This window comes from Macaca mulatta, chromosome 7, assembly GCF_049350105.2.
Source record: "Macaca mulatta isolate MMU2019108-1 chromosome 7, T2T-MMU8v2.0, whole genome shotgun sequence".
Taxonomy (NCBI): domain Eukaryota; kingdom Metazoa; phylum Chordata; class Mammalia; order Primates; family Cercopithecidae; genus Macaca; species Macaca mulatta.
The window spans coordinates 36,660,604-36,684,031 of record NC_133412.1 but is presented as its reverse complement, the minus strand read 5'-3'; the positions used below and the strand labels follow the sequence as shown (position 1 = coordinate 36,684,031).

The 23,428-nt window shown below is 41.7% G+C and overlaps 1 protein-coding gene, 1 long non-coding RNA gene and 1 other non-coding gene across 6 annotated transcripts in view; all 3 read left to right on the top strand.

Moving 5' to 3' along the window:
- Positions 1-23,428, top strand: part of MYO1E (myosin IE) — a 238,920-nt gene that overhangs the window by 8,681 nt on the left and 206,811 nt on the right. The gene's annotated exons all lie outside the window — the stretch shown is intronic.
- Positions 16,988-20,297, top strand: LOC144329898 (uncharacterized). The gene is made up of 2 exons (XR_013395635.1): positions 16,988-18,297; positions 18,498-20,297. It is a non-coding gene; the product is annotated as an uncharacterized LOC144329898 (long non-coding RNA).
- On the top strand, positions 22,504-22,608 carry LOC114679761 (U6 spliceosomal RNA). Its single transcript, XR_003731873.1, has one exon. It is a non-coding gene; the product is annotated as a U6 spliceosomal RNA (small nuclear RNA).

Sequence of the window (23,428 nt, the reverse complement as noted above, 5' to 3'; positions counted from 1 at the left end):
AGAAATAACAAAAGGCTTCCATATACATTATTTCATTTCATTCTAGCACCAGTGTTGGTTTTCATTGCCATTTTGCAGGTAAGAAAATCAAAGTCTAGTGATGGGAGGGGAATTATTCAGGGCCACACAATTTGTATGTAACCAACCAGATCTGCTAAGTCCATGCTCTTTCAAAAGCAATTCAATAAATTATTTATAAATTTGACAATACCAAGTCCAAGTATTTGTATAATTTTTCATTATTTCACATACTCCTGAAGGAAGGTAAGGCTGATAGAAAATCATCAATTTTGGTTGATTTTATTCAGTAATACCAGGGTGGGATAATTTAGACTTAAAAACATTGTCTGTTATGAGTAGTAGTGTTCTGCGTTTTAATTTCCTTGCTTTGGGACTTTGCCGTAGAGACTAGAAGATGTCATAGCGAGAACAAGCATAAAAGTAAGAGAAAGTCGGCCGGGCATGGTGGCTCACGCCTGTAATCTCAGCACTTTGGCAGGCTGAGGCAGGTGGATCGTGAGGTCAGGAGATCGAGACCATCCTGGCTAACACGGTGAAACCCCGTCTGTACTAAAAATACAAAAAATTAGCTGGGCGTGGTGGCGGGCACCTGTAGTCCCAGCTACTCAGGAGGCTAAGGCAGGAGAATGGCGTGAACCTGGGAGGCTGAGTTTGCAGTGAGCTGAGATCGTGCCACTGCACTCCAGCCTGGGCGATAGAGCGAGACTCTGTCTCAAAAGAAAAAAAAAAAAAAAAGTAAAAGAAAGTCGTACTAGAAGGCTCTCTAATCTTAACTAGGATTAAAAATAACAAAATAGGAAAATGAGATAACAGAGATTTAGCTGTTTAATTCTTATATACGCAACAACAACAAAATTAGAATATCACATTGTTAGTGTCTTAGGAATTTATTTGGTGTGACCACCATTTGATGTTGACAGCAATTTAGGATAATATTACATGGTAACAGATTGTTTTGGACAGTATTATCTGATTCTAAGAGATTTTCAATGAAAAAAAAATAGGGCCGTTTTTAGTGTCTTAGGAAGATGCAGACCTTATAGAAAATTTTAGATTTAAATTCAAAAGCATCTAATAAGCTATTATAAGAATGTAAGTAAAGATCGCTTCCTTCAAGACTTGGGAATGCTGTAATGCAGAAATATGCATCAATGCAAAATGATGACATTGCCCTTTCCCCCCATCATATTATCAGAGATTCCTAACATTTGGATGGGAGAATGTCCTGAAGTCCTCTGAAAATATGTTGGAAGCTACTGACCTGTTCCCTGACAGTGTTCATAATAACAAATAAACATTCCACAGATCACGAGAACAAACAAAACAGGAACAATCTAAATGTTCATTAGAAGAGAAATTCATGTGGCTTATTTGATAATATAGTATCAATATGGATAGGTGTCACAAGGGTAGTGTTTGGTAAAGAAGCAAGTTGTAGAAAGATGCATATCTGAAACCATTTAAGAAAAATGTCAAAAACACAAAATAAGACTACATATGTTATTTGGGGGTCTATACATTTATTTGTGTGTGTGTATATATATGTATTTGTGCGTATATTATTAAAAAAATATAGGCCAGGCATGGTGGCTCATGCTTGCAATCCTAGCACTTTCAGAGGCCGAGGTAGGTGGATCACCTGAGGTCAGGAGTTCTAGACCAGCCTGGCCAACATAGCGAAACCCCGTTTCTACTAAAAATACAAAAATTAGCCTGGCGTGGTGGTGGATGCCTGTAATCCCAGCTACTCGGGAGGCTGAGTCAGGAGAATCACTTGAACCAGGGAGAAGGAGGTTGCAGTAAGCTGAGATCATCCCACTGTACTCCAGTGTGGGTGACCCAGCAAGACTCTATCTCAAAAAAAAAAAAAAAAAGAAAAAGAAAAAAAGAAAAAAATTCCACAGACTAGAAAGATCCCTACCAAGTTCAAAATACTGAAGGGAGAAAGAGGAAAGGGAGATGACCGAGTCAGTAATGTTTTATTTGCTTTATATATGGAAAAATCCAAAGAAAATATGAGATATTATTAATTCTAGGCAGTTGTACATATATATTGCTTTGTTATTCTCTGTAGTTTTAACATCTTTTCTCAGTTCAGCTGAGACCAAAAAATGCATATAAATATAATTCTTCATTTAACTTCAGGAGGTTTATAAACCCCTGAAGCCCATACAGCGGCATTCCAAGAATTACAACAAACATTGTCTTGAAATGAGTATTAGGGAGTGTGGTAAATTTTGGATCTATATCAGGTTATTTCAGTGACAGTTGACATACAATCACATCAATAGTGAGTCCCACTGACTATTGTATAAAGAGTCATTAGGGGATATATCTCCCAATGTTCAATACATCTTAGCTCTGCTTAGTCACCTTTCCTTGTGTTGGCTTTCGGTGTGACAGATCACCCAAACTCAGTAACTTAAATAATAAACATTTATTCTTTCTCATGATTTTGTGCACTCGCATGGCAGTTCTGGTCTCAGCTGGTTCCTTCAGTCACTGTGGTCAGCTAGTGGCTTGGCTGGGAATGGATGATCTAGGGTGGCCTCACTCACATGTCTGGTAGTTGGTCCAATCTCAGCTGAAACCATTGGATGGCTTGGCCACGTATCTCTTGTCACAACAGGCTAGCTCTGGCTTGTTTACATAGTAGTGGTCACACCACAGGGTTCCCAAAAAAAGCAAGGGTACAAGCTCCAGGGCACACGCATTTTCCAACCTTGGCTTGCATCATGCTTGCTATTTTCCCCACTGGCCGAAGCAAGTCACACTGTCAAGCCCAGAGTCCTTGTGGAAGAGGACTGCCCAAGGGCTCAGATTCAGTTCCCCACCCTCAACCTTTTCTGTCACCTTTCCTACATTGCCTGAATATATGGAAGCAGGAATAGATTCAGTGGTAGCTCCAGTTTTCCCTGGCTGATCCCCCAAACCCTTGTGTTTGACAGAAGCCAGCATGGCTCCTGCTCTGTCTGCTGCTGTTTTCCCAAGGCATGAGGAATTGGAGCTGAAGTCCATTTTGTGTTGATGGAGACTCAGTCTGATTCTAAAACTGCTATCTTTTGTTGGGGAAAAAAGGGCAAAAGCAGAAGCTAACAATTTTTCTATCTGCTAAAGAGTGCTTTACAAAATAAGAGTGCTTACAAAATAAGAAACATTTTACATTAAGCCCAAAGTTAGAGGGCAGTCCATCATGCCAAACCATGCTGGGCTCAATGGCCTGCTGGACAGAAAGGGGAATGCAAGCCTTCTAAGGTGGGGACAGTACTTCTTGCTGCCCAGTTCTGCGTTTTCACCCACCTCTGAGCTGTCCATGTGGAGAAAGGCTTTCCTCACACAGACAAAAATTCTTTTTTTTCCCCTTGGTTGAAAGTCATGTCTTTTGGATGGTAAGATGGTTCTCAAAATAACCCTGTGTCGATTCCATATTCTGTGAGCCACAGATCGTGCTATCTGTGGGCTCCTCAAGATGTGAATCGAGTAGGATTAGTTTAGCTTCATGCCTAGGACTTGCACAGGACATAAAAAATGCCTTAACCTACTGATTTTTCACTTTGACTACTTTCTGTCTCTGTCTCTCAATCAAAAATTTGAAAAAACGTAAGTAGAGAGAAAACAAATTCCTCAACTTCAACAATTGACAACTCATGACCAATCTTGTTTTCACTGTTCTTATCTTCCCCCGGTTTCTTTTGAAGCAAATGCTAGATAGCATAACATTTCATCCATAAATATCTCCACATTATATTGGCTTTCACATAGAGCAAAGCTGGACACTAACTGCTCATTGGACTGAAAGAAGAGCTATGCTCAGAGAACGAAAGCAAATAGCTTCCCTTTAACTTTTAATACGAGTGGCTTTGTTTTATAGAATGATGTAGGCATCTCCAGCCACTGAGGGGACTTCTTCGAGCTTGGTCCAGCGTCATCCACAGAAGGATCTGGCAGTGATATCTTGGCATTCACATCTTAGTGTGCAGGATAGCATTGGTTCCCCATCCTACAGTCCCAGCTCTACCTAGGCACTATTCATATGTATCATGGTAATAGCTGTAGAAAATAATATCCCTCGCTCCCTCACTGCCTTCCTCTCTTCCTCTTTTTAGAGATGGGGTCTTGCTGTGTTGCCCAGGCTGGTCTCAAACTCCTGTGATCCTCCCATCTCAGCCTCCCAAAGTGCTGGGATTACAGGTGTGAGCTCTGTCACCCAGGCTGAAGTGCAGTATGTGATCTTGTCTCACTGTAGCCTCAACCTCCTGGGCTCAAGAGAGCCTCTATCTCAGCCTCTTAAGTATCTGGGACTACAGTTATGAACTGCCACACCTAGCTAATTAAAATATATGTATATATTTTGTAGAGACAGGGTCTCACTGTGTTGCTCAGGCTGGTCCAGAACTCCTGGTCTCCAGCGATCCTCCTGCCTTGGTGGCCCAAAGTGCTGGGATTATAGGTGAGAGCTACTGTGCCCAGCCTTGTTTCTTTCAGTGACCAACTACCTTTAAATATGGAATGTCAAGATGAGAAGTATCCTGGAGACCACTTCCAGGGTAGTCTATGAAATTGTTTGTGTCCACGTTCATTCTTATGTGAATTTTTTCCTGGGAAAAAGATTCATAAATCCCCAATGTGGTTCATAGTCTCCCGAAGTGACCCTATAAGTTCCAGAGAATTGTAGTGGCCTGACCTCAGTCTCTCAGTTACTTGGCAAGTTAATAGCAGAGTTGTCCCTAGAAGACAAGTCTCTTGACCCACAGTTCAGGAATTATGGTCGTAAACCTGCTTTTACTGGAAATGTTTGAAAGTCAAACATAATAGAGTATTAGAAGAAAGGTTCAAAGTGGTAAATACTTCTGTGATCACAAAGAAAAATGCATTCAATACAGACTCTAAATAAATATAAGTCAGGTACATAAAGTTTTTACTTTATATAATTAATTGAAAACCCATTATTGACCGGGCACGGTGGCTCACTCCTATAATCCCAGCACTTTGGGAGGCTGAGGTGGGCGAATCACCTGAGGTTGAGAGTTTGAGACCAGCCTGACCAACATGAAGAAACCCCGTCTCTACTAAAAATAAAGAATTAGCTGGATGTGGTGGCGCATGCCTGTAATCGCAGCTGCTCGGGAGGCTGAGGCAGGAGAATCGCTTGAACCTGGGATGCAGAGGTTGCGGTGAGCCCAGATCGTGCCATTGCACTCCAGCCTGGGCAACAAGAGTAAAACTCTGTCTCAAAAAAAAAAAAAAAAAAAAAAAGGAAAACCCATTATTTTCCTGGTGAGGATACATTGATAATAATTATAAAATCAGTACTTAATAGTTGAGGGCACGTAAGATATTGCTGGGCTTTAATATCTGGACTCTGGGGCAGATTTCTGTGCTTTGTTTCTATGATCTAGAGCTAGGGCTTGGGGTGTAGAAAAACTGGGATGGCCTTTTCCTTCTAGCTCTTTCTCTCACACACCCCCACACCCCAAACACATGCTCCAACTAGTGTCCTTTTATTTCCCCACAAGGCCTCTTGCCCATCCTCTCCTTGAAGCATTCATCTGGACTTGGAAAGGATGAGGAGAGCTGGAGAAGGCAGGAGACATAGTTTGCACCTGCTGAGAAGTGAGGAAACATAACTAAGGCCACCAAACGAAAAGGAGCTCTCTCCTCCTCCTCATCCTCCTCTTCCTCTTTCTCCTTTTCCTCCTCCTCCCTAAGGCTCTCTTGATCCTCCTTGGTCCAGCCCTGCTTAGCAACTCTGCAAGCAAACATGGAGGCCAATGTGGCAAGCAATGTCTGCTCTACAGAGCCAAGGAGACACTGTCCTCTTTGTTTGGGGTTATGAGTCAAGAGTCTTTAGTTTTTTGCAGCAGTTGTATTTAAGTGTCAGTTGACAAAAGTGAATTTTATATGCTGTAGTTAAGATGTAGTGAATTGTGACATTCCACCACTTGCCAAGTCCTACGATTCCACCTCTGCAGTGTGGCTGCACTCACCTATATCAGCTGACCAAATTCATCCACTCGGTGTTTCCCTTTCAGGCTTAGATGTTCTCCATCTTAGCTTGTGTCTGGCTGGAATCAGTTCCCTCCCGTCTCCATCCCATCAGTCTAATTCTTCTTTTAGACCAGGCTTAACTTTGCCTTCTTGAGCCTTAACATTGAAAATTACCTCCTTGGCCAGGTATGGTGGCTCACGCCTGTAATCCCAGCACTTTGGGAGGCCAAGGTAGGTGGATCACCTGAGGTCAGGAGTTTGAGACCAGCCTGGCTAACATGGTGAAACCCTGTCTCTGCTAAAAATACAAAAAAACCCAACCAACCAAACAAACAAAAAAAAAACAGCCGTGCGTGGTGGTAGGTGTCTGTAATCCCAGCTACTCGGGAGGCTGAGACAAGAGAATTGCTTGAACCCAGGAGGCGGAGGTTGCAGTGAGCCAAGATTGCACCACTGCTCTCCAGCCTGGGCGACAGAGTGAGACTCTTCTCCAAAAAAAAAAAAAAAAAAAAAGTTATCTCCTTCTTCAAAAACTCATATGAGCACTTTATCTATAAAGATCTTATGACTGTTCATGTGCATTTTATCTTTCCTTCTGATCAGTTACTTTTCAGGTAGAATGCTTTCTTGTTCAGCTTGGTATCCCAGCCTCTCCTCTCCCTATTCCTGCTTCCCCTCATTGTTTCTTGACTTCCAATACTGAGTATACGATACTATTTTAAAACTTAATGGGAGGACCAGGCGCAGTGGCCCACACCTGTAATCCCAGCACTTTGGGAGACCAAGGTAGGTGGATCACCTGAAGTCAGGAGTTCAAGACCAGCCTGGTCAACATAGCGAAACCCCATCTTTACTAAAAATACAAAAATTAGCTGGGTGTGGTGGCGGGCGCCTGTAATCCCAGCTACTCGAGAGGCTGAGGCAGGAGAATTGCTTGAATTCGGGAGGTGTAGGTTGTAGTGAGCTGAGATTGTGCCCTTGCACTGCAGCCTGGGCAACAAGAGTGAAACTCCATCTCAAAAAAAACGAAACAAAACAACAAAAACAACAACAAAAAACAATACTTAATGGGAGGCAGGGCACAGTGGTACAATGCCTGTAATCCCAGCACTTTGAGAGGCCAAGGGAAGCAGATCCCTTGAGCTTAGGAATTCAAGACCAGCCTGGGCAACATGGCAAAGATCTGTCAGTACAGAAAATAGGTGGTGTTGCACACCTGTAGTCCCAGCTACTTGGGAGGCTTATGTGGGAGGATTGCTGGAGCCCCGGAGGCAGAGGGTGCAGTGAGCTAAGATTGCAGAGAGAGACCCTGTTTCAGAAAAAACAACACCAAAAAACCCCAAAAAACTTAATGGGAAAAATGCTTGTATCTATTTGTGTTACGCTGAGTATACAGTCTTTAAAACTACCCCCAGGTCTTTTCCTTGAGGGACAAAAGTAGGGTGCAGAACTGCCTACAAGGTGGAGCATCCTTAAAATCTCCAAAAAACTGCTGCCCTTGGGTACTCAGCTGATAGAGTGAACAGGAGGAGTGAATGAATCGGTGAAAGCACCCTGTGATTTAAATGTCACAAGCCTTTGATTTTCGTTGGGAACCTTGTCTGATGTGTGTCACTCCTCGCTCCGTTGTGCTTGCCCTTTGGAAAGATGGAATGGTGAGGACAGAGAGGAGACAGCTGATAAAAAGACACTTAAGAGGGCACCGGAGAGCCACGTGGCTTGTCCCTGGAAGGCGGTAGAAAGCAATCTGCAGTCATGATGCCTTTCTTCACTCATCAGTAGCTATAATGCTGAAAATGGGGTAAACGCCTTCCCCCTACAACTGCTTAACAAAAGGTAGTTCTCCTAGAAAACAGAATCTGTTGTATATGTTGCCAGTGATTTTCACAAGTGTAGATGCCTAAGAAATAGGCAAATATGCTGAGTGCGGTGGCTCACACTTACAATCCCAGCACTTTGGAAAGCCTAGGCAGGTGGATTGCTTGAGTCCAGGCATTCGAAACCAGCCTGGGCAACATTGTGAAACCCCATCTCTACAAAAAATAAACAAAAATTAGCAAGGCGTTGTGGTGTGTGCCTGTAGCTCCAGCTACTTGGGAGGCTGAGGTGGGAAGATTGCGTGATCCTGGCACGAGTCTGCCGTGAGCCCTGATCATGCCACTGTACTTCAGCCTGGGTGACAGAGTGAGAGCCTGTCTCAAAAAAAAAGGAAGAAAGAAGTAGGCAAATACAAGAGATGGAAAAAGGAATTGAAAGAATTGCCATGGGATTGTGCATTAGTTAGACAATTTGCTTTTTAAAATTGCATGTGGTTTTGAAGGACAGGTTGAATTTGGATATTTAAAATGCTTAGGTAAAGCTAAGACTGGCAGGGTCAAACTGTGCCCATGAAATCTTTGTTCTGGAACTCAAGTGAAAAATTGGCAGATTTGCACTTTTTGAGCTTTTTAGAGTACATTTTCCATGTAGCTCCAGGTGGCTGGGTGAAATATGCTAAGCTCTACAGAAGGGTAAAAGAAAAAGCCTCCCACATGAGTGGCAGGAGTAGGTTAACCTGTAGTATCTGGAAAGATATGTAGATCACCAGTTAGAACATTTGGAAGGAGGAATTGCCAGTGGCTTTTAGACAAGGAATGGAGGAGTCGAGACAGACAAGGTAAATTGGGGCCCTCCTGCCAATCGGAAGTTTTTGAGTGATATTTTTAATATTTATTATTCCATTCTCCTTGGTTGGAAAGTCATGAAGGAGAGGGACACTGTCATGCTCATGGTTCGGGTTGGTATTTCTGGCATGGGGTAGAACTGGCAACTTTGCTGAATTGAACAACTGTTCCCCACTAGACCAAAAGTGCCCAGAGGACTGAAAACCTTCCAATTCAACTTGGTGGCAGCAAGGCAGCCGCCAGTGAATGAGTGATTGATGAGAGCCAGCGGATTAAAGGAGACAACTAATTGTAAACTGGAAATATTTTTCAAAGATAAAAGTAGCCTCCTCAGATAAAACCACTAGGGCTTCCTTTTGAGTTTTCTTTTCACAGAACAGGATATTAGTGGTTTGGTGGGTCTCCTGCAGGAGGGAGTAGCTGTGGACGGAAGCTGGTAGGCTGGGAAGGTTTCTACCTGTTTCTCACTCCTTTCCTACTAAGGCCCCTTCAAGTGAGAGGCTGGGTAATTAATTACCTGAGATCACACAACCAGTCCTGACCTGTCCCCACAAGGGGTGGAGCTATTCTTTACAGGTCAAAATGGAAACAAAATTCACCAGAGTGCTATCCGTTCAAAAGCTCCCAACTCCGAACAGAGAGCCATTGCAATGGTGTCCACCTGGGCACCATTTTGGAAACTGATATTTATGATCATGTTTAGGTTCATATGCCAGGTGCCCGCCTGGCATGGAGGCAGCAGCCTGTTCGAGTTCTGCCACCTGAGGACACCCAGACCTGTGACCCCAAGTGAGGGCTTTTCTGACCTTTGGGGAGGAGTTAGGCTGCTTTTGCTGATGTAAAAGATCACTGCCAGATTCATGTCCAGGATAAGGTTTTCCTTGTTAGGTGATACGGACTTTCAGAATGTAGAATTTCCTGACCAAGGTTGTGTCTGTTCTGGTTTAAAGAGGAAAATTTGCTGCCTGTGTTTTTCCTTAAGCCAACGCACCACCCACCTGCGCTAGAGGAATCTGGTATTGCCTTCCTCCAAAGGCCAGGACAGTCTCAAAGGAGACGTGCTAATGGCTTAATTGTTTTGTTTATTCTGCTCCTCACAAATTCCAGTAGCTACATTTACATTGAGATAACTTTTTTCTAATGTCTTGTCATTTCCCTTGGTTTTGAATGGCTCTTAATGTTTGCCCTTAGTGTTGTTTTGAAAGGTTGATGGAGCCCGTTAGTGATGGGTGTGGCTTTCTCCAAATGGGGGTTTTTCTTAGTGTGTGGTAGAGAAAGTGAGAGTAATTTTAAAAATAAAATATGCACACTTTTTGTCTGTACACACAAACTGTAGATTATTTTGGAGACTGATATTTATGATTACATTTATGTTCACATGCTTTAGGTTTTGGGGGTTAAAAGATAAACGTGTGCAAGGGAATGGTGATATTTAACAGGACAAAAATTTCACGTTTACAGAGCTGTGGTTTGCTTTTCAAAATGTAGAGGTTTGTTTCTTCACCTTTGCTTTTTTTTTCTTTTTTTTTTTTGAGACAGAGTTTCGCTCTTGTTGCTCAGGCTGGGGTGCAATGGCGTGATCTCAGCTTACTGCAGCCTCCACCTCCTGGGTTCAAGTGATTCTCCTGCCTCAACCTCCCAAGTAGCTGGGATTACAGGCACGCGCCACCACACCGGCCTATTTTTTTTTGTATTTTTAGTAGAGGCGGGTTTTCTCCATGTTAGCCAGCTGGTCTTGAACTCCTGACCTCAGGTAATCTGCCCACCTTGGTCTCCCAAAGTGCTGGGATTACTGGTGTGAGCCACTGCACCTGGCCTGTTTCTTCACCTTTGACCAAGAATCAAGTATAAGACTATTCTGGTTCATGTTGTAAATGCTTTTTTTTTTTAGACAAGGTCTCTATCTGTCACCCAGGCTGGAGTACAGTGGTGCCATCACAGCTCACCGCAGCCTTAATTAAACTCCTGGGGTCAAGCGATCCTCTTACCTCAGCCTCCCAAGTAGCTGGGACTACAGACGTGCATCACTGCACCTGGCTTAAATGCATTTTTATAAATTTAGTATAAACAAGACATTTTAGATTGAATAACTTTGTAATGTACTAGGACAGTAATTTTTAATGCAGGTGGGATCCAACTTTTGAGAAAGGGAAATGTGAAGGTTGAAGAAAGTGAAATCAACTGCTGTTGGCTAAATCTAGGTGTGCTGACCTCCTTAGAAAAGAAATGCTTCCTTTGCCTGCAAACCGGAGTTTGGGAAATTTAGAGCTAGGAAATCATGTGGTCGATCTTAACGTTATAAATCACTCAGACAAATACAGGATAATGCTGTTTTCGGAAGTGCTTGTGATTGTACAGGATTACATGTTGATAAAGAGTTTTCAATGGCTCCTCTAGTTTCTGAGGGAGTTCTGTGCTTTGCTTTCTTGGTAATTCCTTCTGCAGACTTTAGAGCCTTTGAGTGGGGCTGGGTATGCTTCCGTGAATTTAACAGTTTAACATGCTGTTGAATAGAAGAGAATCTGCTATTGGATCTAGCAATTACTAAGAAACCACTTCTGTATCATCCAGCATTTGTACTTACTTTGAAGTACGTATTAGTATTTTCCTTGGTTTACAGACAGGAAAATGAGTTAGGTACCCTGTTCAAGGTCACCCGTCTGAAAAGTGGCAGAGAGGGGATTTAAACTCCTGGTCATCTGAATCTAAGGTCTGCTTAGAAGAGGCGCTGTTTGCTTCTAGACACATGCATATTTAAGTTGTGGGTCCATGGACTAACGGCATGGGCATCCCTGGGATATTATTAGAAATACAGAACTTCAGGCCCCACCCACACCTGATTCCAGATCTGTGTTTTAACAAGGTCTCTAGGTGATCACAAAGCACTACTGCACAGGAACACTTCCCCAGAGGAAGTGTGATGGCCGCCCTCCAGGATATCATCTTCCAAGTTTAGGGACGTGCCGGATATCCCAAGCCTTCAGATATGCGACTCAGTCATCTCTAATTATCCTGCTCAACCAAAAATTAAAGAGCGATTCTTCCAAGTGGAATCAAGGGAAACTTTTCTCCTAGACAATTCTGGGGGGAGTCCAGCTGTCTTTAAGGAGATGCACAGAATAGGTTGTTGCCTACAGCACGCTTGGAAAACCTATCAACCCCGGGGTGCCTCTTCCACGGCTGCTGTCCATGCCATACTTTCTCTCATTACTGATCCCTCTGAACTAGTCTATCAAACCTTCTCCTAAAGAGGCTGAGAACAGATTTTGTCAGGCCAGAGAAGAAGAAAGAGATCCAGAATGGGGACTATCAATAGCATGAAAGTAGAGAAGGGCATGAAAAAGAGCCCAGCCTTCAGAACACTCCAGTCCTGGTGCTTTAGAACTGCACTTTACCTTTTCCTCCTACCTGGTTTTCCTTTTAGAATTCCCCCAGGCATCTATGCTGGAGACAGTAGTGTCTTTGTCTGTTGTTCCCCTCCCTGCCTTGCTCCTGCCAGTTCCACCGCCCTGTGAGTATATCTTCACAGGGCCCCCCCTTCCTTTTCACAGTGGCCACCCCAGTTTGGATGTGCATTGTCTTACACTGGGAACATTACAAGAGTTTCTTAAGTGGTCTTCACTCTTATCCCCCTGTAATTCACAGAAATAGCATCAGCACATCATCTTCTAGTAACACAGCTTTGCACCTGTCACTCTTCCTCAAAAACTCTCAGTTCCTACTGCGAACAGTCTAAAGACCAAAATGCATTACGGTCTAAATTACACCAATTACTGGTTGCGTTTATCCAACTTGATTTTCCAGTAGTTCTTCTGAAATAAACTCCGTGAGGGCAGCCTACATGCCTTGTTCCTACTATTAGCTCCTAGCACAGTGCTTGTACACAGTAGATTCTCACTAAATATTGATTGAATGAACGAATGAACTTATTCTCAGGTTTATGTTTTATAGTCTGCCTAGAATACACTCCTTGGTCAGACCATTTCCTGTGACTAGATTTCCCTTCCCTTTTTTGCTGTTTATCTGAATCCTTAAAAAACCAAGTAAGGCCAGGCGCGGTGGCTCACGCCTGTAATCCCAGCACTTTGGGAGGCTGAGATGGGCGGATCACGAGGTCAGGAGATCGAGACCATCCTGGCTAACATGGTGAAACCCCGTGTCTACTAAAAATACACAAAAAAATTAGCTGGGTGGGTGGTGGACGCCTGTAGTCCCACCTACTCAGGAGGCTGAGGCAGGAGAATGGCATGAACCCGGGAGGCGGAGCTTGCAGTGAGCCCAGATCACACCACTGCACTCCAGCCTGGGCGACAGAGCGAGGCTCCGTCTCAAAAAAGACAAAAAACAAAAAACCAACCAAACAAAACAACAACAACAACAAATAAAGACTCGTTTCCTGGAAGCCTTTGATTTAACTCATAGAGATCATTCCCTTCTCCAAATTGTAGCCCTTGTCATAGAGTTATTTATTTGGGACTAAACTATGTCATCTTGCATTGTTATCCGTTTTCATACAGTCTCTTACAGCCCAAGTAGACTGTAAGCCTCTTGAGATCAGAGGTAATTTACATTTCTTTGTATTTTTCAGAATTCACCATCTTTCCTTTTGGCCTTCCCACATTCCTGTACACCCTCGACATTCCCTGGTTATCTGACAGTTCATATTGGGGAATTATGGTTAGTTGTGGATCTGGCCTCCTCTCCCCACTTTCCTCTCAGTAATGCGTGTAGTCTCTGAGGGCAGACACTACATTCTTCTGTGTCTTTTCTGGTTTATTGAATGATAGAGGCTGTACTTTGTCCTTTTCAATTTTATCTACATTCTTTTCCTTCTGCTCAATTCTTGGAACTCCCGTTTCTGAATGTCTACGAGTACAATGATGGTGAATAGAAAGTAATGAAACTGAGTCAATGTATCCTGTAGCTGGAGTGTGAAGGTGAGTCAGCAGACAGCAGCAGTGGATCTCTTCCACCCTGAGGAAAGGCTGGCCTGGTGATCAGGGAAGGAGGTCCTCCTCCCTACATTGTTTCCTGGAACTGAGTAGAACAAATTACTTAACTGTACTTCAGTTTCATTTGTTAAAAAATGAAGTAAGAATAGCTTCCATTCTCTTTTCATTCAAGTGGTGATGCATTGACAATTAATAAGAAAATTATAAAATGCCTTAGATACCACCGTTGGGACTATGTAATGCACCACAACCTGGTCGCGACTGAGGCTGTGTTCTAGCCACCCCTCTTTTCTGACTCTACCACATTGCCCTAAAGTTAGAGGCAACAATAGAATTACCGCATTAGTGTTTTTCTAACAAACCTGTTCAAGTCGTGGCTCACTGAATTTTAGGGAAATGATATCATTTCTCTCCAGTCTTTTAATAGATTGTCTTTGAAAGAGTTGCATGTTGCCCGTTAAGGAAATGCTTCAGTTGAACATAATTAAGGTTAGAAATGGTTTAAGAAAACAGACACATCTCTGCTTGACCTGCCCAGCCTCAAACTTTCGTATCTCTTAGTTTGGGGAGGGATGGATGGCAGATGTAGAGTGCTTCAATTTTTGTTTTGCAGAAAGTTATATCATCATCATATAGAACAGACATCAGAGAACGAAATTAATTAGTAATGCATTCACCGAATTTGGGCAGGATAGTTTGCTTATTTGAAAAAATTCTTGGCAAGGATGAGGATGATTTCTCATCATCCTCCTCCCTAACTGGCTGGGTAATTTAAAGGTTTTTGAGTTGAAATTTTCTGAATAGAGTCGGTTCAGTTTACCCTTTTTTATATGGTAGATTTGGTAGATTGGTAATAGTGCATTACTGGGAGTGAAGGAAAGACACCTTTTTCTGCCTTAATCCTGAGCTGGAGGAAGCACAGCCTTGTCTAGAAGCGAAAGATATAATTATATCCATTTCATATGCAGTATGACAAAATCATTAGAAAATTATAATTGCAAGTAGAAAAATATAGGAGGCATACGCATATATGTCTAAGATGTTCATATGAGAAGTTATGGGAGGAAAATGAAATAATTACTAATTAATAATTACTGTTAATAAGGTTTCAAGTGATCCCCTTTTTTCCCCTTGCCTGGGTGTGCTTCCATCTTATCCAAGTCTTAGATCGGTTTCTAGATCTAGGCTCAACAAAATTCCCTCCCCTGGACCCCCAAGCCTTCCCAGATAGACACCTTCCTCTTCCATATGTCCATGACACCTAGTTTGAAATGTTCTTACCTCATGCATCATGGTCTGCCTTGTGTAGACCCTTTAAGCTTTTGTGTCTCATTAAGATACTGAACTCGGTGGCACGGTGGCTCATGCCTGTAATCCCAGCACTTTGGGAGGCCTAGGCGGGCGGATCACCTGAGGTCAGGAGTTTGAAACCAGCCTGACCAACTTGGTGAAACCCCATCTCTACTAAAAGTACAAGATTAGCCGGGCGTGGTGGCGCATGCCTATAATCCCAGCTACTGGAGAGGCTGAGGCAGGAGAACCACTTGAACCTGGGAGCCTAAGGTTGCAGTGAGCCGTCATCGTGCCATTGCACTCCAGCTTGGGCAACAGAGTGAGACTCCATCTCAAAAAAAAAAAAAAAAAAAAAAAAAAAAGATATTGAACTCCAGGGAACAGAAGTTGTTTCTGACATATAGCCAATGGTCTTAATCCAGATAAAATTCACCTGTAGTACTTTTTAAAAATGACAGCTCTTGGGCACCATCCTAGACCAAAAGGATTCAGACACAACTGTATTACTTTTCAGAGCTTTCTGGGTGGTTCCAAAAAGCAGCCTAGGTTGAGAGCCACTGTTGGTGGATGTTTAAGCATTGTTGGCTCTGCCATAATTGGAGGCAACACCAAATGCAAACTGATCGGGATGTATTTTTGCCATGCTGTAACACACCATGTAACATAGGAAGTTTTGTGGTTTTGGCTTTTTTGGTTAGGGAGGGTATTATTTAATACAGCTGACTTGAATAAATAGGAAACTAGTTCCCAGGGGACTTTACAAAAGGTAAGCCTTTGTGTGACTAGCGCCTGAGGGGTTTCGTCGATGGCAAGGCTATGGTAGTTTTACCACCTGAATTCTCTTACCTCATCCCCACTTTGGCGTTGACCCTAGACCAGAGGCCTCCAAAACATGGCGAGGCATCAAAACCACCTGAGGAGGTGATTCAGCTGGTTTGGGATGAGGCTTCAAAATCTGTTTTTCACCAGGGTTCCAGGTGATTCCAGTGGAAAAACTGATAGTAAGGGGACCCGCTGCTTTACAGCTGTGTGGAATTGAAAATGACGTGGGTCTTGGATCATAAGCAACAGGGTGTTTTTCTTGCTTTTCCTAGATTATCTTCCTTAACCCCAAATTATGTAATTACATACATATTTTCTCTAGAACTTTTTTGTATTTTTAAATTTTAGCTCCTTATGTCACCCAAAATTTACTTTTCTGGTGTGAAGGAGGGGTATAATTTTTTCCAAATGGTTAATGGTCTTAAAAATAATTTATTCCGTGGTGCATTCTTTGTCTTATGTTGTGAAGTGCCACCTTTATCTTATGTTAAATTCATATCTATCATTTGGTTCTAGCCTCTTCTGTTTCCTTGATCCTTTTCTTTATTCCCAAACCAGTTGCTAGTACCACATTTTATAATTACTCTAGTTTTAGAATATGTTTTTATATATATATATATATTTTTTTGGCAAGACTTTACTAATTAAATTCCTTTTTAAATGAGTTCTTGGCAATTTATACTCATTTACTCTTCCAGATAAAATTTGGGATCAATGTGTCAAAGTTCCAAAACAAAATCTCTTTGGAACTTTGGTTGGAGTAGCATTAACCCTCTAGAGCATCAATCCCCAACCTTTTTGGCACCAGGGACCGGTTTCGTGGAAGACAGTTTTTCTGCAGCCTGGGGTGTGGAGTGGGGTTGGTTTTGGGAGAAAACTGTTCCACCTCGGATAATCTGCATCAGATTCTCATAAGGAGCGCGCGGCCTAGATCCTGCGCATGCACAGTTCACAATGGACTTTGCGCTTCGATGGGAATCTAGTGCTGCTTTGATCTGACAGGAGGCGGAGCTCGGGCGGAAATGCTTGCTTACCGGCCGCTCACCTGCTGCTGTGCAGCCCGGTTCCTGACAGGCCACAGCCGGCACAGGTCCATGGCCCCGGGGTTGGGAACCGCTGCTCTAGAGCACTTTGAGAAGTCTTTGTAACTGATGCCTTACATCCACAGACAACGGTGTCCATCCCCATCAGCCCTTCTTTCAGGGGCCTCCATTCATCTTTATGCTTTTCTTTATACAATTATTTCCCTTTTTTTTTTTTTTTTTTGGAGACAAGGTCTCGCTCTGTCACCCAGGCTGGAATGCAGTGGCATGATCAGGGCTCACTGCAACCTCCACCTCCTGGGATCAAACGATCCTCCCATCTCAGCCTCCTGAGTAGCTGGAACTACAGCTGTGTGCCTTCATGCCCAGCTAATTTTATTTATTTACTTTGTAGAGATAAGGTTTTGCCGTGTTGCCCAGGCTGGTCTTGAACTCCTGGGCTCTAGTGATCCTCCAAAAGCGCTGGGATTACAGGCGTGAGACACCATGCCCAGCCGTCTTCCCCATTTCTTAAGTTTATTATGGGCATTTTATAACCCTTGTTCCTGATTTGAATGGGATATTTCCTATAACATTGTCTTTTGAAAATATTAATAATTTTATCCGTAGTTCTTATAATTTAATGGATATCACGTCATAACCCATGGAATTACAAGAATATCACTCACCTGAATATGGAGGGATTGTAGCATTCTGAGGCATTCCATTTTTTACTCTTGCTTCAAAAACAGACAAAACAGGTTCTCCTCAAGTGTCCCAGTGCACTCTTCTTCATGAACAGAGTGGCCTGGGCTGTGGGGTCGTCATTCGGAGGCTCTTTGGCAGAGTTGCAGAAGGAGCTGAGTGTGGGCTGAATGTGGTCCATGGTGGGACACAGCCTGCAGTTTGTGCTTCTGAATAGCTCCCTGGTCGGGAGCTGGATGTTCAGTGATGCACCTCGTTATCCTAAGGTCAAGAAAGCACAAGTGGAAGAAGGGGAAAGACGTCTTAATTCTGCCTAGCTGAATGAGGGATTCAGAAGTGGGAACCAGGCCTTTGCTTATAATCTCAGAAGGAAAAAAGGATGATTCCAGGAATCAAATAATTCTAAGAACCAGTTATATAAAAAGCATTTTGCAAACTACAAAGTGATATTCACATGCATTCGGAAGTACTACCTCCATGTGTGTTAGCTGCATTTGAAAGTCTTTTAGAAAGAAAGCAATGCAATTGCTGGATAAAACCTCATCCCTCTACCCCAGAATTGTTGTCACAGCTTTAAGGAAGTTTTATGTGAAAGCAGAGGAAAGTAACAGTAACTCTTTAATCCAGACATGTGTCTAAACCGTGGATAACTCACAGAAGGCCTTAGAGACTCTGAGAATTGGTGAATATCCTATATATCCTTAGCATCTACAGGCTAAATACCCCTCCATTCCCTGAGTGAGGGCATGCGAGCTGTTAACAATGTCCCATCCCTGGTACCTCACTCTTTGCATTTCCCTGTCTTTCCTCAATCATCTTGTATCACAGGAGGTATAAAAGTAGTTAGGCAGTTCTATTTTTTGACAGCAGATTAAAAACCAAAGTTAAAGGTAAATGCTTAACCCATTGGGTTCTAATAAGCTAGTAAAGCCTGGGCAATATAGTAAGACCCCTATTTCTAAAAAAATTTTTTTTAATTAGCTGAGTGTGGTGGCACATGTGCCTGTAGTCCCAGGAGGCAGAGGCAGGAGAATCCCTTGAGCACAGGATTTTGAGGCTCCCCAAGAGAAAGCTGAGGCTCCAAGAGGGTAATCTGTGGTAAGAGTTAAACCTCAGTCCTGGTACCTTTGCGTTTTTGTGCTATATTTCTTGTGCAATATTCTGCACTTTGCTTAGGTTTTTTTTTTTTTTCTCCTAATTTAAATACTTCAACTGCTTTTCTGATCTGTTAGCCTTTCTGTGTACTGTTACCTGATTGCTTTTGGAAAAGAGCTTCCAGTGGGCTAAATATGTTTAATCTGCTGTGGCTTCTGAAGTCCCTCATCTTTAGGGAGAAGTGGCTCCTCTGTCTACCCAATTGGTCAAGCCTCTTTCTTTTCTTAATGTTTTTTTTTTCTTCATAAAAAGCTAGGCATTTAAAATTTTTTCTGTTCGTCTTTCTGAATAAAGTACTTCAAGTTATTTTGAAAGCTATGGTCATATCCTATCAATATGCAAACAGATGAGTGGATGTTTTAAAAATGACATGCTAGTTTGAGATCTTGGTCTTCTAGTACCTATTGATTCTAGTGCCTATTAACTGGCTAATGGCTGCTTGTATTTGTTGAATCTAAATATTATGTTCATTGATTGGTGGTTCCCTGGCAGCACTCCCCGTGGGCCTGTGGGTTGGAGAACATGGGAAGAGATACCTGCTTGGGGAAAGGTGGGAGGTAAGAGTGGGAAGGACTTTGGTGGTTTTGGTGCCAGCTTAGCCACAGCAGAATACAGTACTCAGTAGATTTCTAAGGTTTCTGACTCCACACCCTTGTTTCCTGATAGCATCTATGGACTCACCTGGGCCCAAGGCTGTCCTGAAGGAAAGGACACAAGCCTAGCTGGCCTCACCACTTGATGATTGTAGAGCCCTAGGGTCTTGAGGGAGCATAGCGCAGATAGTTACACAGGCCTTGGGCAAGACCCAGTGTTGTGCTGGCTTCAGGTCAGACCTGCAGTCCCAGTGGTGGTGGCCATAGGGGTGCTTGTGTCACCCTTCCCCTAGCTCCACACATCTCAGCACAGAGAGGAGGACTGTTTGGGAAAAAGTAAGGGAAAAGAACAAGAGTCTCTGCCTGATAATCCAGAGAGTTCTTTTGGATCTTACACAAGACCACCAAGTCTTGTCCGCAAGAACTACAGTGTTACTGGGCTTGGGATACCCCATAATGCAGATATGGCTGTGGTGTCCAAAACTTAGATCATAACAACCAATTCCCTTTGGATACCTGGAAAACCTTCCAAAGAAGGGATGGGTACAAACAACTCCAGATTGTGAAGCCTACAATAAATTCTTAACTCTTCAATGTCTAGATACCCGTGAATATCCACAAGCATCAAAACCATCTGGGAAAACATGGCCTTACCAAATGAAATAAATTGACCAGGGGTCAGTCCCAGAGAGACAGAGATATGGGACCTTTCAGAAAGAGAGCTCAAAATAGCTGTTTTGAGGAAACTCAAATTCAAGGTAACACAGAGGAGGAACTCAGAATCTTATCAGATAAATTTAACAAAGAAATTGAAATAAGTTAAGAGTATCAGGCAGAAATTCTCGAGCTGCTGAATGCAGTTGACATACTGAAGAATGCGTCAGAGTCTCTTAGTAGCAGAACTGATCAAGCAGAAGAAAGCATTAGTGAGCTTGAAAGACAGGCTATTTGAAAATACACAGTCAGAGGAGACAAAAGAAAAAAGAATTAAAAAGTATGAAGCCCACCTACAAGATCTAGAAAATAGCTTCAGAAGGGCAAATCCAAGAGTTATTGGCCTTAAAGGAGGTACAGAGAGAGAGAGAGAGAGAGAGAGAGAGAGAGAGAGAGAGATAGTGATAGTAGTGGAAAGTTTATTCAAAGGGATAATAAGAGAACTTCCGAAACAAAAGATATCAAAATTGAAGTATGAGAAGGTTATAGAACACCAACCAGATTTAACTAAAAGGAAATTACCTCAAGGTGTGTAATAACAAAACTCCCCAAAGGTCAAGGATAAAGAAAGGATCCTAAAAGCAGCAACAGAAAATAAATAACACATGATGGAGCTCCAACATGTCTGGCAGCAGACTTTTCAGTGGAAACCTTACAGGCCAAGAGAGAATGGCATAAGGTGCTGAAGGATTAAAACAACAACAACAACAACAACAACAACAACGCTTACTCTAGAATGGTATGTCTGGCAAAAATATCCTTCAAACATGAAGGAAAAATAAAGACCTTCCCAGACAAACAAAAGCTGAGGGATTTATCAACCCCAGGCCTGTCCTACCAGAATTGCTAAAGGGAGTTATTCAATCTGAGAGAAAAGGATGTTAACAAGCAATGAGAAATCATCTGAAGGTACAAAACTCACTGGTAATAGTATACAGGAAAACACAGAATATTATAACAGTATAATTTTAGTGTGTAAACTATTCATATCTTAAATAGAAAGATGAAAGGATGAATCCATCAAAAATAATAAGTTTTCACGGCATAGAGAGTACAATAAGACAAATAGAAACAACAAAAAGTTAAAAAGTGGGGAGACAAAATTATAGAGTTTTTTTTAGTTTTCATTTTGCTTTTTATGCAGTCAATGTTAAGTTGTGATCAGTTTAAAATAATGGGTTATAAGATGTTATTTGCAAGCCTCATGGTAACCTCAAATCTAAAAACATACAGCAGGTACACAGAAATTAAAAGGAAGAAATTAAAATGTGCCACCTGAGAAAATCACCTTAAAGGAAGATAGGAAAGAAGGACAGAAGGAAAAGAAGACCCCAAAACAACCAGAAAACAAATAACAAAATGGCAGGAGTAAGGCCTCACTTATCAGTAATAACATTGAATGTAAATAGACTAAACTCTCCAATCAGAAAACATAGAATAGCTGAATGGATAAGAAGCAAGACTGAAGGATGTATTGCCTACAAGCAACACACTTCACCAAATCAAATCAAAATGGCTTAATGCCTTAAATCTAAGACTTCAAACTATGAAACTACTAAAAAAAAACATTGGGAAGACTCCAGGACATTGGTCTAGGCAAAGATTTTTTGGACAAATGGGATCACATCAAGTTAAAAACTTTCCACACAGCAAAAGAAAAAATCAACAAAATGAAGAGACAGCCCACAAAATGGGAGAAAATATTTGCAAATTTTCCAGCTTACAGGGGTTTAATAACCAGAATATAGTAAGAGCTCAAATAACTCTATAGGAAAAAAATCTAATGATCTGATTTTAAAATGGGCAAAAAATCTCAATAGACATTTCTCAAAAGAAGACATACAAATGGCAAACAGGTGTATGAAAAGGTGCTCAACACCACTGACAATCGGAGACATGCCAATAAAAACTACAATGAGGTATCATCTCACCCAAGTAAAAATGGCTTTTATCCAAAAGACAGGCAATAATGAATGCCGGCAAGGATGTGAAGAAAAGGGGAAAAGGGAACTCTCATACACTGTTGGTGGAAATATAAATCAGTACAGCCATTGTGAAGAACAGAAGGGAGGTTCCTCAAAAAACTAAAAATAGAGCTAGCTACCTTATGATCCAGCAATTCCATTAGTAGGTGTAAACCTAAAAGAAAGGAAATAAGCATATGGAAGAGATATCTGTATTCCCATGTTTATACTAGCACTTTTCACAATAGCAAATATTTGGAATCAACCTAAGTGTCCATCAACTGATGACTGAAATCATCTGTTGATACACAACAGAGTACTAATCAACCATAAAAAGGAATGAAACCCTGTCATTTGTCATCTGCAAGAACATGAATGGAACTGGAGGTCATTATGTTAAGTGAAATACGCCAGGCACAGAAAGATAAATTTCATATTTTCTTATTTGTGGGAGCTAAAAATTAAAACAATTGAACTCATGGAGATAGGGAATAGAATGATGGTTACCAGAGGCTGGAAGGGGGATTGAGAAGACAGGGGTTATGGTTAATGGGCACAAAGAAATAGTTAGAAATAATAGTTAGAAAGAATGAATAAGACCTAGCATTTGCATGCTCATGGCAGCACATGTACTAAAATTGGAACGACACAGAGGAAGATTAGCATGGCTCCTGCACAAGGATGGCATGCAAATTCATGAAGTGTATTTTAAATTTTATTGAAAAAAATATCTCGTATTTCTTAGCATCACAGAGTGACTATAATCAATAATAATTCGTGCATTTAAAAATAACTAAAAGAGTATTATTGGATTGTTTGAAACACAAAGGATAAATCCTTGAGGGTGTGGATACCCCATTTTTGATCATGTGATTATTACACATTGCATGCCTGTATCAGAATATCCATATACACCTAGTTATATACACACCAAAATTAAAAATTAAAATGAATTTTATATTATTTGAAGATTTTTCTTAAATCCTTCCTGATTTTTTCCAGAATAAAAACCAAATATTATAAAGTTAGTTTTAATTTTGACATTAAATGTCCAAGCAAATTAGAAATAAAAAATAGTGAGGAGGAATTAGAAACGGCAGTTATTTGCAAAGGCAATTGTAAACATGTCATTTGATGCTACTATTATTCGACACTACACATGGTAAAAACACAGTGAGTGACATCATAGAAAACCAACTCAAGCATTACTTTTTCCTGACAATTTTCCTCCTCCTTCCAATATTCCATAGAAATTAGACTGTCTAGAGAAAGTAAAACAAGAACACAGCACATCACGGAAATAGAACATCAAGAAAAACAAGTTTTATGTGAAAAGTTTGCCTTATTTAATTTAAATATCAGGCTGGGTTTAAAAAATTACTATTTTTTTGAGACAAGGTGTTGCTTGTCATCCTGGCTGGAGTTCAGTGGCATGATCATGGCTCACTGCAGCCTCAATCTCTTGGGTTCAAGCAATCCTCATGCTTCTCGAGTAGTTAGGATTACAGGTTGCACATCACCATGCCCAGCCAGTTT